Source organism: Podarcis raffonei, chromosome 14 (genome assembly GCF_027172205.1).
Source record: "Podarcis raffonei isolate rPodRaf1 chromosome 14, rPodRaf1.pri, whole genome shotgun sequence".
NCBI classification, from domain to species: domain Eukaryota; kingdom Metazoa; phylum Chordata; class Lepidosauria; order Squamata; family Lacertidae; genus Podarcis; species Podarcis raffonei.
Window position 1 is genome coordinate 42,436,719 of NC_070615.1, and position 12,878 is coordinate 42,449,596.

Genomic DNA, 12,878 nt, shown 5'->3' on the forward strand with positions numbered 1-12,878 from the left:
AACAGAGGAGGGGACCTCAGGACTGAGGGCCAATTGCATCCCCCAGACTTCTCTGTCTGGCCCTCAGGAATCTCCTACACCAGTCTTTCTGGCCCTCACTCACCCTGCATCATTCCGCAAGTGCTTTGCCTACCTGGAATGTGAATTTGAACTCTTCCTTGCCTGGATGGAGGAGCCTGAGTGCAGAAACTGACCTACTGTACTGCTCCCGTGGGTTACCCGAGAGGTGAGGTCCAAGTCCAGTCCGTGGTCAAAGGTGCAACATGGAGGCAGTCCATAATAGCTGAAGCTGGGTGCAGGACAGGGAGTCGGGTGAAGTCAGGGTCAGGCATGCAAGCAGGGAGCCAGGGCGGGTCAGGAGCTTAGGCAGGAAAGCAGGACAGGGTTCAGGCAGGAACTAGCAACCAACAATGTTCCTCCCGCAACTTGGGACTGGGGCTGGCCAGCTTTTATCTGCCCCGAGGCATAGGGTGGCCCCGATCCTCAGGTGACTTGCCTCCTGGCCTGGAGGCGAGCACTCCTCCTGCGGGAACTTAGTTCCCTCTGCCTCTCTGCCCTGAGCCTCCGCAGCTCAGGAGAGGCTGGAGGGTTACCGGACCCAGAGGCAACCTCAGCTTCCCCTGACGGGGCTGAGAGTGGAGCACCTGCAGGCAATAGGTCCTCCATCACCTCAGGAGCCAGAGCAGACTCAGCTGGTGCCTGCACCTGAGGATCCAGCACAGGTGAGGACCCTTCAGGCTCATGCCCCAGCCCCGGCTCAGCTGGTTCTGGAGGCAAGGACTCCTGTGCAGGCTGGGATTCCTCAGGTTCAGCATCCGAGTCCAAATCCCAGGCCATCACATAATGTTTATATTAATTTGCTCTGCCCACTTTTGCCTCTGGCCCCGCCCACCGCTGGCATGTGGCCCTCAGAAGGTAGCCCAGAAGCAAATGTGGCCCTCAGGCTGCAAAAGGTCCCCCCCCCACTTTTATATATTTCAAAATCCACTGGTGCTCCGAACTGCACCAGGTAGCTGGCTCTACTCTTCTTTTGAATTTCCCACAATGACCTGGGCAGTATTACACCAGGAGAATTGTGGGAAATTTTAAATAGTGAAAGCTGGACCATAAAGAAGGCTGATCGCCGAAGAATTGATGCTTTTGAATTATGGTGCTGGAGGAGACTCTTGAGAGTCCCATGGACTGCAAGAAGATCAAACGCATCCATTCTTAATGAAATCAGCCCTGAGTGCTCACTGGAAGAACAGATCCTGAAGCTGAGGCTCCAATACTTTGGCTACCTCATGAGAAGAGAAGACTCCCTGGAAAAGACCCTGATGTTGGGAAAGATGGAGGGCACAAGGAGAAGGGGACGACAGAGGACAAGATGGTTGGATAGTGTTCTCGAAGCTACCAGCATGAGTTTGACCAAACTGCGGGAGGCAGTGGAAGACAGGAGTGCCTGGCGTGCTCTGGTCCAGGGGGTCACGAAGAGTCGGACACGACTAAACGACTAAACAACGACAACAACAAAGAGCTGGCCATTCAGCCCAGTCTGGAAAACCACTGCTGTTTTCTACCAGGTAAGCCTGCTAGGGCCTGTGGCTGACCAGTGTGGGGTGAAATCAGTGGGCACTGACGGTGGGGGGAGAGGGCATGGACTCCTGGTGAGATTGAACGTTGCAGCCTCATCCAACCCAGCAGAGTCCTCATAGAGCATTGTGCCCAGACTTATTTTAGCTTCTTCCCTCCTGGGATATCTTCCCTAGTCAAAAATTCACTCAGGCGCTCCAAGCATTTAAGGGAAAGGCTTTCCACCCACCCCCTCCTCTGTGTAGAAATAGCTGCAGAGATGAACAGAGTGGGAATAGACTTTGCGTCTTGATGTAAACCAACCCTCCTGTCCAAAAAAAAGATGTGCAAGCAGTTTCTTCCCCCTCCCTCCCATAAAAACCCCAAAGCAGACATCCATTTGTTTTGACTTTGTTTTCCACTTCATGGTTTTTGTGAGACTACGGGGGTCATTTTGACATCTGGGAAAGTAGGTGGATTATGTTCTCAGTAATTATGAAGTTCTTCTGTTCCTCGATCTTGCCAGTGGGGGTGGGAGGGGAGTTTATAATGAAAACGAATGTGTCTAGTGCAGGCAACACCTGCAATGCTCCTTTGCAAAATGCAAACTTGACCTTCAGGCAAAGAGGGCGGAAGACGGTTCTGTCTGCAGTCCCCGAGGTTCAGATGATGCAGATCTGTCCTGAAAGGCCGCTCAGACTGACATTGTTTCTGACATCTGGTGTCAATGGAAAGAAACAAGGTCCCCACCCCCACCCCCGCCTGGCCAGCCCTCATCACAGTTTTAATATTTTGTCACAGTGGACAATTCCCTTAACAAACAGTTCCATCTTCCTGCTCTGACAGACGATGTTATTTTATTCAAGGGATGATTTGAGCTGGGCCATTTTCGGATCCCAAGAACCGAGGGAGGCACTGCGTAAAGAAACAGCAAAAGGTAGGTTTTCTGAAAAGTTTGGCTAATTAATAATAATAATAATAATAATAATAATAATAATAATAATAATTTATTTATACCCCGCCCATCTGGCTGGGTTTCCCCAGCCACTCTGGGCAGCTTCCAACAGAATATTAAAATACAATAGTCTATTAAACATTAAAAGCTTCCCTAAACAGGGCTGCCTTCAGATGTCTTCTAAAAGTCTGGTAGTTGTTGTTCTCTTTGACATCTGGTGGGAGGGTGTTCCACAGGGCGGGTGCCACTACCGAGAAGGCCCTCTGCCTGGTTCCCTGTAACTTGGCTTCTCACAGCGAGGGAACTGCCAGAAGGCCCTCAGCGCTGGACCTCAGTGTTCGGGCAGAACGATGGGGGTGGAGATGCCCCTTCAGGTATACTATATATATATATAAAGGTAAAAGGTAAAGGACCCCTGGACAGTTAAGCCCAGTCAAAGGTGACAATGGGGTTGCAGCTTTCATCTCACTTTCAGGTTGAGGGAGCCGGCATTTGTCCACAGACAGCTTTCCGGGTCATGTGGCCAGCATGACTAAACCGCTTCTGGCACAATGGAACACCATGACGGAAGCCAGAGTGCACGGAAACACCACAGTGATACCTATTTATCTACTTGCAGTGGCATGTTTTCGAACTGCTAGGTTGGCAGGAGCTGGGACAGAGCAACAGGAGCTCACCCCGTCATGCGGATTTGAACCGCCAACCTTCTGATTTTGTGAATATACTTCCATTGCAGGGGCGGCAACATCATGGTTTGGCATCTGCCAAGACCCACGTCCCAGCAGACACCCGTAGTTTTAGATGAGTTCTAAGGGGAGGCTTGGGGCCAGAACATGCTCAGGCGCTGGTCATAGGAGAACAGAGCTCTGATATTGCTTCAGCAGCCATTCATGGCCGGCCCACCCATGAGGCAAGATGAGGAGACTGCCTCAGGTGGAAGGATCCTCAGGGGCAGCAGATTCAGGCTCCAAGAAATGCATCACCCACTGCTGCTACTGCGGTAACAGTGATAGTCACAGTATGCCACCTCTGCAGTGACCTCTTGGCAAACAGAATCTACAGCTCTCCTTCTCCCGCCCCTAGGAAGGAAATGGTGGGAGCTGCCCCCTGGGATATCACTGCGAGGTTGATTTGTCTCCCCCCCCCATTCCTGATGTAGATCTGCACTCACCCCTTCTTCCAGATGGGGAACCTTGTGGTTTGCTTCAGGTGCCAAAATGTCTTGGGCCGGCCATGATCCCGAGTGAGCATGAGCTCTACATTTTTCCCTCTTGGGAGCCAAGACAGAAAATGACTCTCTTCCCACAACCTTAAAAAATCCTCTTTTTCCCCTCAGCAGAAACTAATAGTGCAGTAGCAATTAGGGTGTCGTTTCATTTCTTGTTTTCAGCATCCAGGCGTTAGGCATTCCTTATTTGCTCCCCCCATTGCTTTATTCAGTATATATATATTTTTCCTCCGGATGCATCACTGGAATAATTATCGCGTCCAAATAAACGTCCACCTCCCCTCCTGCAAAATAATGTAGCCCTGTTCTTTAGAGAAAGATAGCAGCTGCAGCATCTCCCCTGCCTTCCAAGTGACAAAAAGTTTGGGATCTAGTGAGTCAGACCCAAATAAAGATGCTGTGATTCAGGGTCTCATTCCAGCCTCTTTTCTTACTATCCCCTAGTTGCAAAGAGGCATCATTCCCTACATTACAGACTCTTATTAGATTATCCCCTCAACATTCTAGGCATGAGGCAGAGTGAGCCAGGCGACAAAATCGGAGAGGTGGGCAGTGGACCCATGGGCTGTATCCTGCAACCCATAATCTAGCCTGCTGTGCTCAGTGGCAATGGAGGACACTATCCCATTGCCAGCCAGAGGAGGCCGGTCCATTCAGTAGAATGGGGTGCTGTCCTCCCAACCTCAGCCTGCCCCCATGTCTTGGATTCCACTCACAGATTTGGTACCCAAACTCTCATCTCGGATGTTAGGATTTAAAGCTTTCTTCCAAAATTCATGGTCGTGCCCCAACGTAAACTGGGTTGTTGTTGTTGTTTAGTCGTGCCCGACTCTTCATGACCCCATGGACCAGAGCATGCCAGGCACTCCTGTCTTCCACTGCCTCCCGCAGTTTGGTCAAACTCATGCTGGTAGCTTCAAGAACACTGTCCAACCATCTCGTCCTCTGTTGTCCTCTTCTCCTTGTGCCCTCCATCTTTCCCAACATCAGGGTCTTTTCCAGGGAGTCTTCTCTTCTCATGAGGTGGCCAAAGTATTGGAGCCTCAGCTTCAGGATCTGTCCTTCCAGTGAGCACTCAGGGCTGATTTCCTTCAGAATGGAGAGGTTTGATCTTCTTGCAGTCCATGGGACTCTCAAGAGTCTCCTCCAGCACCATAATTCAAAAGCATCAATTCTTCGGCGATCAGCCTTCTTTATGGTCCAGCTCTCACTTCCATACATCACTACTGGGAAAACCGTAGCTTTAACTATACGGACCTTTGTCAGCAAGGTAATGTCTCTGCTTTTTAAGATGCTGTCTAGGTTTGTCATTGCTTTTCTCCCAAGAAGCAGGCGTCTTTTAATTTTGTGACCACTGTCACCATCTGCAGTGATCATGGAACCCAAGACTGGGTTACAGGTTGCAATTCAAGAAGTGTGGTGGAGTTCTAGAACACATGGCTAGGCAGATGCTAAGACACAGATGCAACATTTGACTTATCCTCCTGCGCTCTGTTTCTGAAGAGTGGGGTGGGCACCTGCATTTGCATAGTTGACATCCCGAGGCTCAGGACTGGGCAGGCAAGCAAGCAAGTGCTTCAGCAAGCAGGCTGAGAGTGCAAAATCTATTTGCACCAGCACAAAGAGTCCCATGGAAATGTCTTGGTGGAGGGTGGTCGGACCTGGAGAAGGAGGAGAAGCTCAGGGAGTGAGACCTGGAAGACCTTAGTAGGGTGAGGCCTTGTAGATCAGGCTTCCTCAAACTCGGCCCTCCAGATGCTTTTGGCCTACAACTCCCATGATCCCTAGCTAGCAGGACCAGTGGTCAGGGATGATGGGAATTGTAGTCTCGAAACATCTGGAGGGCTGAGTTTGAGGAAGCCTGTTGTAGATTCTGAACCCCAAGAGATGTCTGATTCGAGGGAAGGTCCCAGCAGATGACAACCCACCCTCCCATGGTGGCCAATGGTCAAGGATGATGGGATTTGTAGTCTTAGCAACGTCAGAGTACCGTAGGCTTCCCACCCTTGACTTTCATACAGTTTATTCAGTTTCTCTAACGTTAATTTCCACATTATATTTGAGCTTTCAGGTGATGTAAAAGCCACTTCCGGAAACCTTGCAGAACGTACTAGAAGAATAGCACTCATTTTTGTGTTAATTGCTTCCAGAAAAGAATCCATTTGCAGCCACCTTAACCCACAAAATTATTGGAGTAGAGTGATTAAATCTGGAGTGGTATCCTAGCATACAGCCTGTTCCTGCCGTTCATGGATGAATCACGGGGTGAAAGAAGCACACATGTGGGAAAGGTTGGGGAGTAGTGGCATTGTCCCTTGACATTGATTTTTGAGTCACACCACTGCTAAGGGTGTGAATGAAATTGAGCATGACATGCTGATATATTGGCCAAAAAGCCACAGTTCCATAATGCAACAGGGACTGCAGTGTGAAAGAAATTAGAAGCACTAGAATTGCAATCAGGAAAACGAATGCAATATCCCCCATGTCCGAATGCAGCTTAAGAGAAGTCTTAAATGACGCTGCCTTCTAGGGGTAAGTTGTAAGTGCAGGCTTTGTGTATGTTTTAACAGCACTTCCAAAACTGATTTCCATTTTCTCACCTGATAATTATCCCTGTAAGAGACATACCACTCCATCTTAATAAATATTCCGCTTCTCATACTTTTTGAACAGTTGCCTATTAATCTTTGCAAACACCTTAAGAGTAGCCAGAGGGATGAACTTGTGTGGTCTGAACTCCAGGTAAGCAAACATTTTCCTACTGAAAAATATAAGTTCAGGTTCAGCAATGCCAGCCATGCCCCTTCATACTTCATGGCAAGTATTAATATTTTATTCTTTTTATCAGGCAGATGATTTTCTAATGACAGAAGAGCTTGGAAGTGATCCCCTGCTGTGATTGACTGACAACATCATCTGTGTGTACTTATCTATCATCAAGCAGACATTCTCCGGTTCTGCAGAAATTGGCTGGCAGCTGTCCTGCACCCCAGAGGCAGTCGCAATTCAGTAAATAACACTTAGCTAAGGAATTATATGTTATCATAAAGCCTCTTCAGTTTAAAGGCATTGTATTAACACAGTGGAGTACACAGGTTGTTGTCTTCCAAGCAAACTAGTCTCTTGCATTTTTGCCGTTAAAATGGCTGTCATCTTCCACCTCAGAGATGTCTGCATTTCAAGAAACAAAGCTCAGCTATGGCTTGGCACTATGCAGGTTAAGTTGTTGTTGCTGCTGCTGCTGCTGTTTTCAAAACAAGAAATTTAAAAGTACTTTATAAACCAAAGCAGATGCCTAAATTTTGGGGAAAGGCATGGCAATACAGAGAACTGATCAAAGGGGCTCTTCTCAGCCGCCGCCACCATCTAGAATCTCAGATCTGTAGAGCTGGAAGGTACCATGGGGTCATCTAGTCCAACCCCCTGCAATGCAGGAATCTTTCACCCAACACTGGACTCAAACCCATGACCATGAGATTAAGAGTCTCATGCTCTACCAACTGAGCTATCCTTCAGGGATATGCTGCAATTCATCTGACTGTACTCAGACCCAACCCTCTCAAAGGAGCACCCATTTGCTTGCCCACATGCAAAAGATGACTCTTGCTTGCTGTGCTGAAGCTGTGCCCATCCTGCTCCTTAAAAGCTGTTGTTCATTGGATCAGCATCTTAGCTAGCTCAGCCCTGCAGTCCACCTGCTGTGCCTTGTAACCCTTGCCTTGTCTATGTATCGTACTGATCTGAGTTCGAGTTCTTCATCCAGCAACAGCCAGGTCGGAATCCAAAATCTGTACTTAACAGAAGTAGATCGTGAGATTCTAATTGCTGCTCTCAGCAATTGGCAGGAATGGGTGGCCAGGAAATTGGGGCAGGAGGTGCTACCAGAGAAGGAAGAAGAAGAAGAAGAAGAAGAAGAAGAAGAAGAAGAAGAAGAAGAAGAAGGGGAGTTGTTTGGATTTGATATCCCACCTTTCACTCCCCTTCAGGAGTCTCAAAGCGGCTAACAATCTCCTTTCCCTTCCTCCCCCCAACAAACACTCTGTGAGGTGAGTGAGGCTGAGAGACTGGCCCAAGGTCACCCAGCAGCTGCATGTGGAGGAGCGGAGTGTGAGAGCGGAGGAGAGAAGTGTGACTGGCCCAAGGTCACCCAGCAGCTGCATGTGGAGGAGCGGAGACGCGAACCCAGTTCACCAGATTACGAGACTACTGCTCTTAACCACTACACCACACTGGCTCTCCAGAAGACAGTGATTTCCGTTACAGCCTGTACATACAATAATCAGCACTGTTTCTATTCCTCTGCCGTTCAGTTTCCACCAAATGCTATGTTATGTGTCCCACTGTCCACTGGTTAATGTAAGCTACATGACTTATGTAACTAATTTCAAGGACAGATGTAACTTACATAACTTACATTCATTTCAATGTAAAGGAAATGTCACAACTGTTATGTATTCAGTGGTCTGTGTTTGCCTGAGCTTGAGTCGGGACTAAGGATTCTGAGCTCCTGTGTTCTTTGATACATGGTGTCCAATCACAGAACATTTCAGGATTTGGGCCTCTGCCATTGGCCCTTGAACTCTGAGTCATGATTCGCAGCTTGGAAGTTTAGACAGCCAATCACGTTGGGAGTGGGAGTGGCACAGGCTTTCAGGAATGTGTATAAGCAGTTGCTTTGCCCTTTTCCCAGTTGTGCAGTTCAATAAAGGTTATCACTGTGTCCTGCCTTGTGGGAACCCACCTATACTTCCACAACAGGTTTTTAAAAAGCCATTTAGTGTGTGTCATTCATAGACTTAAAATGCCAACAACACTGTCACAAAATGAATGCCCCTTGCTTGAATTATTTCCCTTCCTGACCACAACTTCTGCTTCCTTTTCAGTTTCATCGGAATTCTCCATCGCCTTTCAGTGCCACTGCTATGAACTACCTCGAAGTTCTTAAAAAAACAGGCAGAGTCTCCAGTCATACACATGGCCCTCCAAAATTTTGAATTTGTGCACATTCTTAAAAGGATACATCACACATTGGACCAAGACCCAATGCTGAGGAGCATTGGGGAGGTTTTGAGCAGGTCATTGTTATTAGCACTATCATTTTGCACAGGCAATAAAGGATGGAAAAATAGCTTCACAATACAGAAAGATCTTTGTGTTGCCAATGCAAGGTCAGCCTAACATCTTAAAGGATGGGTAGCCAGCTTAGAACCCTCGAGATATTATGGACTCCAACTCCCACCAGCTTCAGCCAGTGTGGTCAGTTATCAAGGATTATGGGATTTGTATTCCGAAACACCTAGAAATGCATCGGGTTGGCTACCTTGCTTAAGGCACAATCCTGTTGATGTTGTGCACCTTCCAGCTGCATTTATTTGGGGGAGATTTAGAAACACATGCGTAAAACAGAGTTTAAGGAGTTTTGAAAGAAGGAGGGCTTAGGTGCATTTATGTGACTAGGTCATGTTCTCAATCTTCCCCATTTGCAAAGGTAAGATTGGAGATGAGTGAAAAACCAACATGCGAACCTCGTGGCAGTGGAATCAGCTTTTCACAAAAGCACCAAGACATTTTAAATTTACAGTGCAAGTTTTTAATTTCCTCTTTTTTTAAAAAAAGAAAAGAACATTGTACTACGTATTAATGGAAATATGTAACTTTCTCCTACAAATGATACAGTCACTACACGAGAGCTCCATACAATCCAAACATTTGAAAAATAATATATGATTTTTAAAATATATAAATTCCCTTCCTTCCCCTCCCTTTAAAATCCCCCTAAAATCAGAAAAGGTTATCAGCTTTCTTTCCCCCCCGCCCCTGCCCCGATATGTCATGTAAGTACTCTTAGTGATGCAAGCCAAGCAGTCACCAAATGCAAAAAAAGGGGAGGAGAGCCACATCTACAAGGTATTGGGAAAAGAACACATTTGCTTTTTAAAAAAAAAACCCACACATTTAAAGACAGTTCAGTGCTTACAGATATCATGATAGCGAACAAGAACTAAAAAGCAACACAGCTGATTTTTATTTTTTGTAAAGCACAAAGGACCATCACAGGAGATATTTCTTTTAAAAAAAAATAACAGACAGTTGTTTTTTAATTGGGAGAGATGAAGAAAATAATAAACATTGTCCAAGAGGGATATGGAACCTGTGGCCCTTCGGGTTTTTGTTGAACTACAGCTCCCATAATCCCTTGGCCACGTTGGCTGGGGCTGATGGGAACTGGGAGTCCAACAGCATATAGAGGACAGCAAGCTCCCCATCCCTGCAGACAGGAAGTCCTCCTGCACAACTCCCATTGGAATGAATGGGCGGCATCTACTGAAGCACTACTGTGCCCATTCATTTCAATGGGACTTGCAGGTGAAGCGCCCAGTGAAGAGCCAATGTTTCTTTGCAAGTGCGGGGGGGGGGGAGAGAGAGAGACTAAAACAACATCCTTAACTTTGGCACATGCTTATGAAAGGCAAAGCAAAAGTACAATCCCCTTTGGGAATTCTCTTGGGTAGATATTTTAAAAGGAAATAAACAAATAAAAAATACCCAGAAGGTTAAGTATGGCTAAGAGTCAGTACCTAATAAAGATCAAGGGTCCTTACTCAGGTGTAGGGTATCGCCCAAGAAAAGAGGACAAGGAGGACACATATTTGCATAAGTTAATTCCAGTGTTCAGACAGAATTTAGAAATAATTAACTATAATCTGAATAAAAATATAATACATCTCAACATGGTGGGGTTAAGACATCTGCTCCCTCTGTGTTAACTGAGGATGGCCAACTTCAAAATCCCTCCTGTTCTTCTCTCTTGGGCTTTTTATCTTTGGACCAGACAGCCCTTCAAATAGAAGATGCCTTCAAACAGAGGACCACCCTCTGTACATGTAGGACACATGGTTTCCCAATAGCCAGAGGCCTCCCCTATCAATTGAATCATAGTGCCTTGGGGCTAATAAATGGGCAAGCAGCATCTCTGGGAACTTAGCCTTGGGAATAAGGTTGCCAACTGTTCAGGAAGAGCTCTGCTGACTCGGAACAAGGGTCCAAGTAATCCAGCACACCCTGCTTCCCCAAGTGCTTAGCTGGATGCCTTTGGGAAGCCCCAAAGCAGAGAATTAAGGGAGCAATGTGCATGAGAGATGGGATTTCCCCCATGTCACCCAGTGGGAATTCCAACCCACATGCACTTGATCAAAAAAAAACCCAACAGGGTTTCCAGACAAGCTCTCTCTAGAGGCACCTCCAACAGCAGTTTGATGTGCAGGCCTTAGTAGAGAGGATCACACACTCATAGAATTATAGTGTTTGGTGGGACCTGAGGGTCATCTAGTCTGACCCCCTGCGATGCAGGAATCCTGCTCACAACCATCCCTGGGTGGGCTCAAACCACCAACCTTGATTAACAGCCAGACCCATGCTGCGAAAAGCTTCCCCTTATGCAGTGCAAGCTGCTGTGCAAGGCACAAGAGCAGCCCAGATCACTTTCTTCCAGTCAGTTGGCAACCCTGTTCAGAATCCCTGTGCATGCTACTCTGCGATGCGAGCGTGACGGATCAGGAACGAAGGAAGGCCTGGGTTCACTTCCATATAAATACCCAGCAAATGACGTCCAGTACATTCATCAGCCAATGAAGGATGTGAATACAATCAGAAAACCTTAGCCCCAGCAACAATTGAACTGCCCTGGAGGAAAGGAAGACAGGGTTACATCTACCAGTAAGTAAGCGACCCATTAAAATTAATGAGTCTGGGTTTGTCATGTCCATCAATTTCAACAGGTCTATTCCGTGTAGGGCTGCATACACACATTTATCCCCTCAAAGAATTCTGGGCAATATAGTTTATCCTTCAGAGTGTTACGATTCCCAGCAAACCTTAACAAACTACAGTGCCCAGAATTCTTTGCGGTGGTGGGAAATGTGCTTTGAATGAGCTTTAAAGGTACTGTATAGTGTGTACATAGCCTAGGACTAGTAGTGGATACAAGAAAGAAAGAGAGAAAGAGAGGGAGAGGGAGGGAGGGAGAGAGGGAGAGAGAGAGAGAGAGAGAGAGAGAGAGAGAGAGAGAGAGAGAGAGCGACCTTAGTCAGATCCCTTGCTGGCTAAACTGAACGCCATCAAAATTGCTAAAGTGACAACTTTTATGTTTTGTTTTTCGTAAAGTCCTATTTACAATCAAGCAGTATATAAATTTGGTCAGATAAAATGAACAAATAAAAACACATGGCACGATCCATTTGAACAGCTCTCCTGCACAAGCCTCCACTGAAATGAATGGGCGGAAGGGCACCACCAAGTTCTTGGCACAACTCCCATTCACAAAATCGGAGATTCGGGGGGGGGGACCCTCAAAAGTAATCTTATCCAACCCCCTGTCTGATGCACAAAATCCTCTGCTGCAGCATCCTTGAAGATGGCCATCCAGCCTCTGCTTAAAAACCTCCAAGGAAGGAGAGTCCACCCCCTTCCAAGGTTCATTTCAGAGGGGCTTACTCAGGAGTAGATCCAGGGTAGATGGTGCTGCTAACACTTTCCTGCGAGGCTGGAGTGAAATGGCATGCCGCAAAACTGACTCCTATACATTGTACCACATCACAAACACACACAAGAACAAAACCAAGAAAGGTGTTGCCCGTTTCTCAGCTGTACAGCAACACTTTTTGCAATGTAAATAGTGCATATCTTTTGCTTTTTAAGGGCCTGAATGATGCAATATTAAGACAAAGTTACCATAGCGTTTAAAAAGTGCTTTTTTTTATTTAAAGGAAGGGCTACCAAAACACAGGGGTTGGGGTCTGAGGAAAGGGGAGGTCAGGATCCTATTAGCAAAGGTTTGGGCTCTCTCTGTGACTGGGTTTACTTAGAGATCCTAACTATTGCCTAAGGACTTTAGAACAACTGCAAATGATACACTCTGAAGGGGAAGTGTGAAAGGAGGTCTGCAACGTGCCTCAAGATTCACAACCTGTCATAGCCATATTTGGATTTACTTCTACGTAACCAGTGATGGTGGAGAAATCCAATTCAGTTTTCATCTGAAGCCAAATCTATTAAATTCGCACTTCCCAAACAATATAACTGAAACACAGCAGTTCTTTGAAATTTGCAGCTATTTGAATGTTGCAATAAGGTTCTCCAACC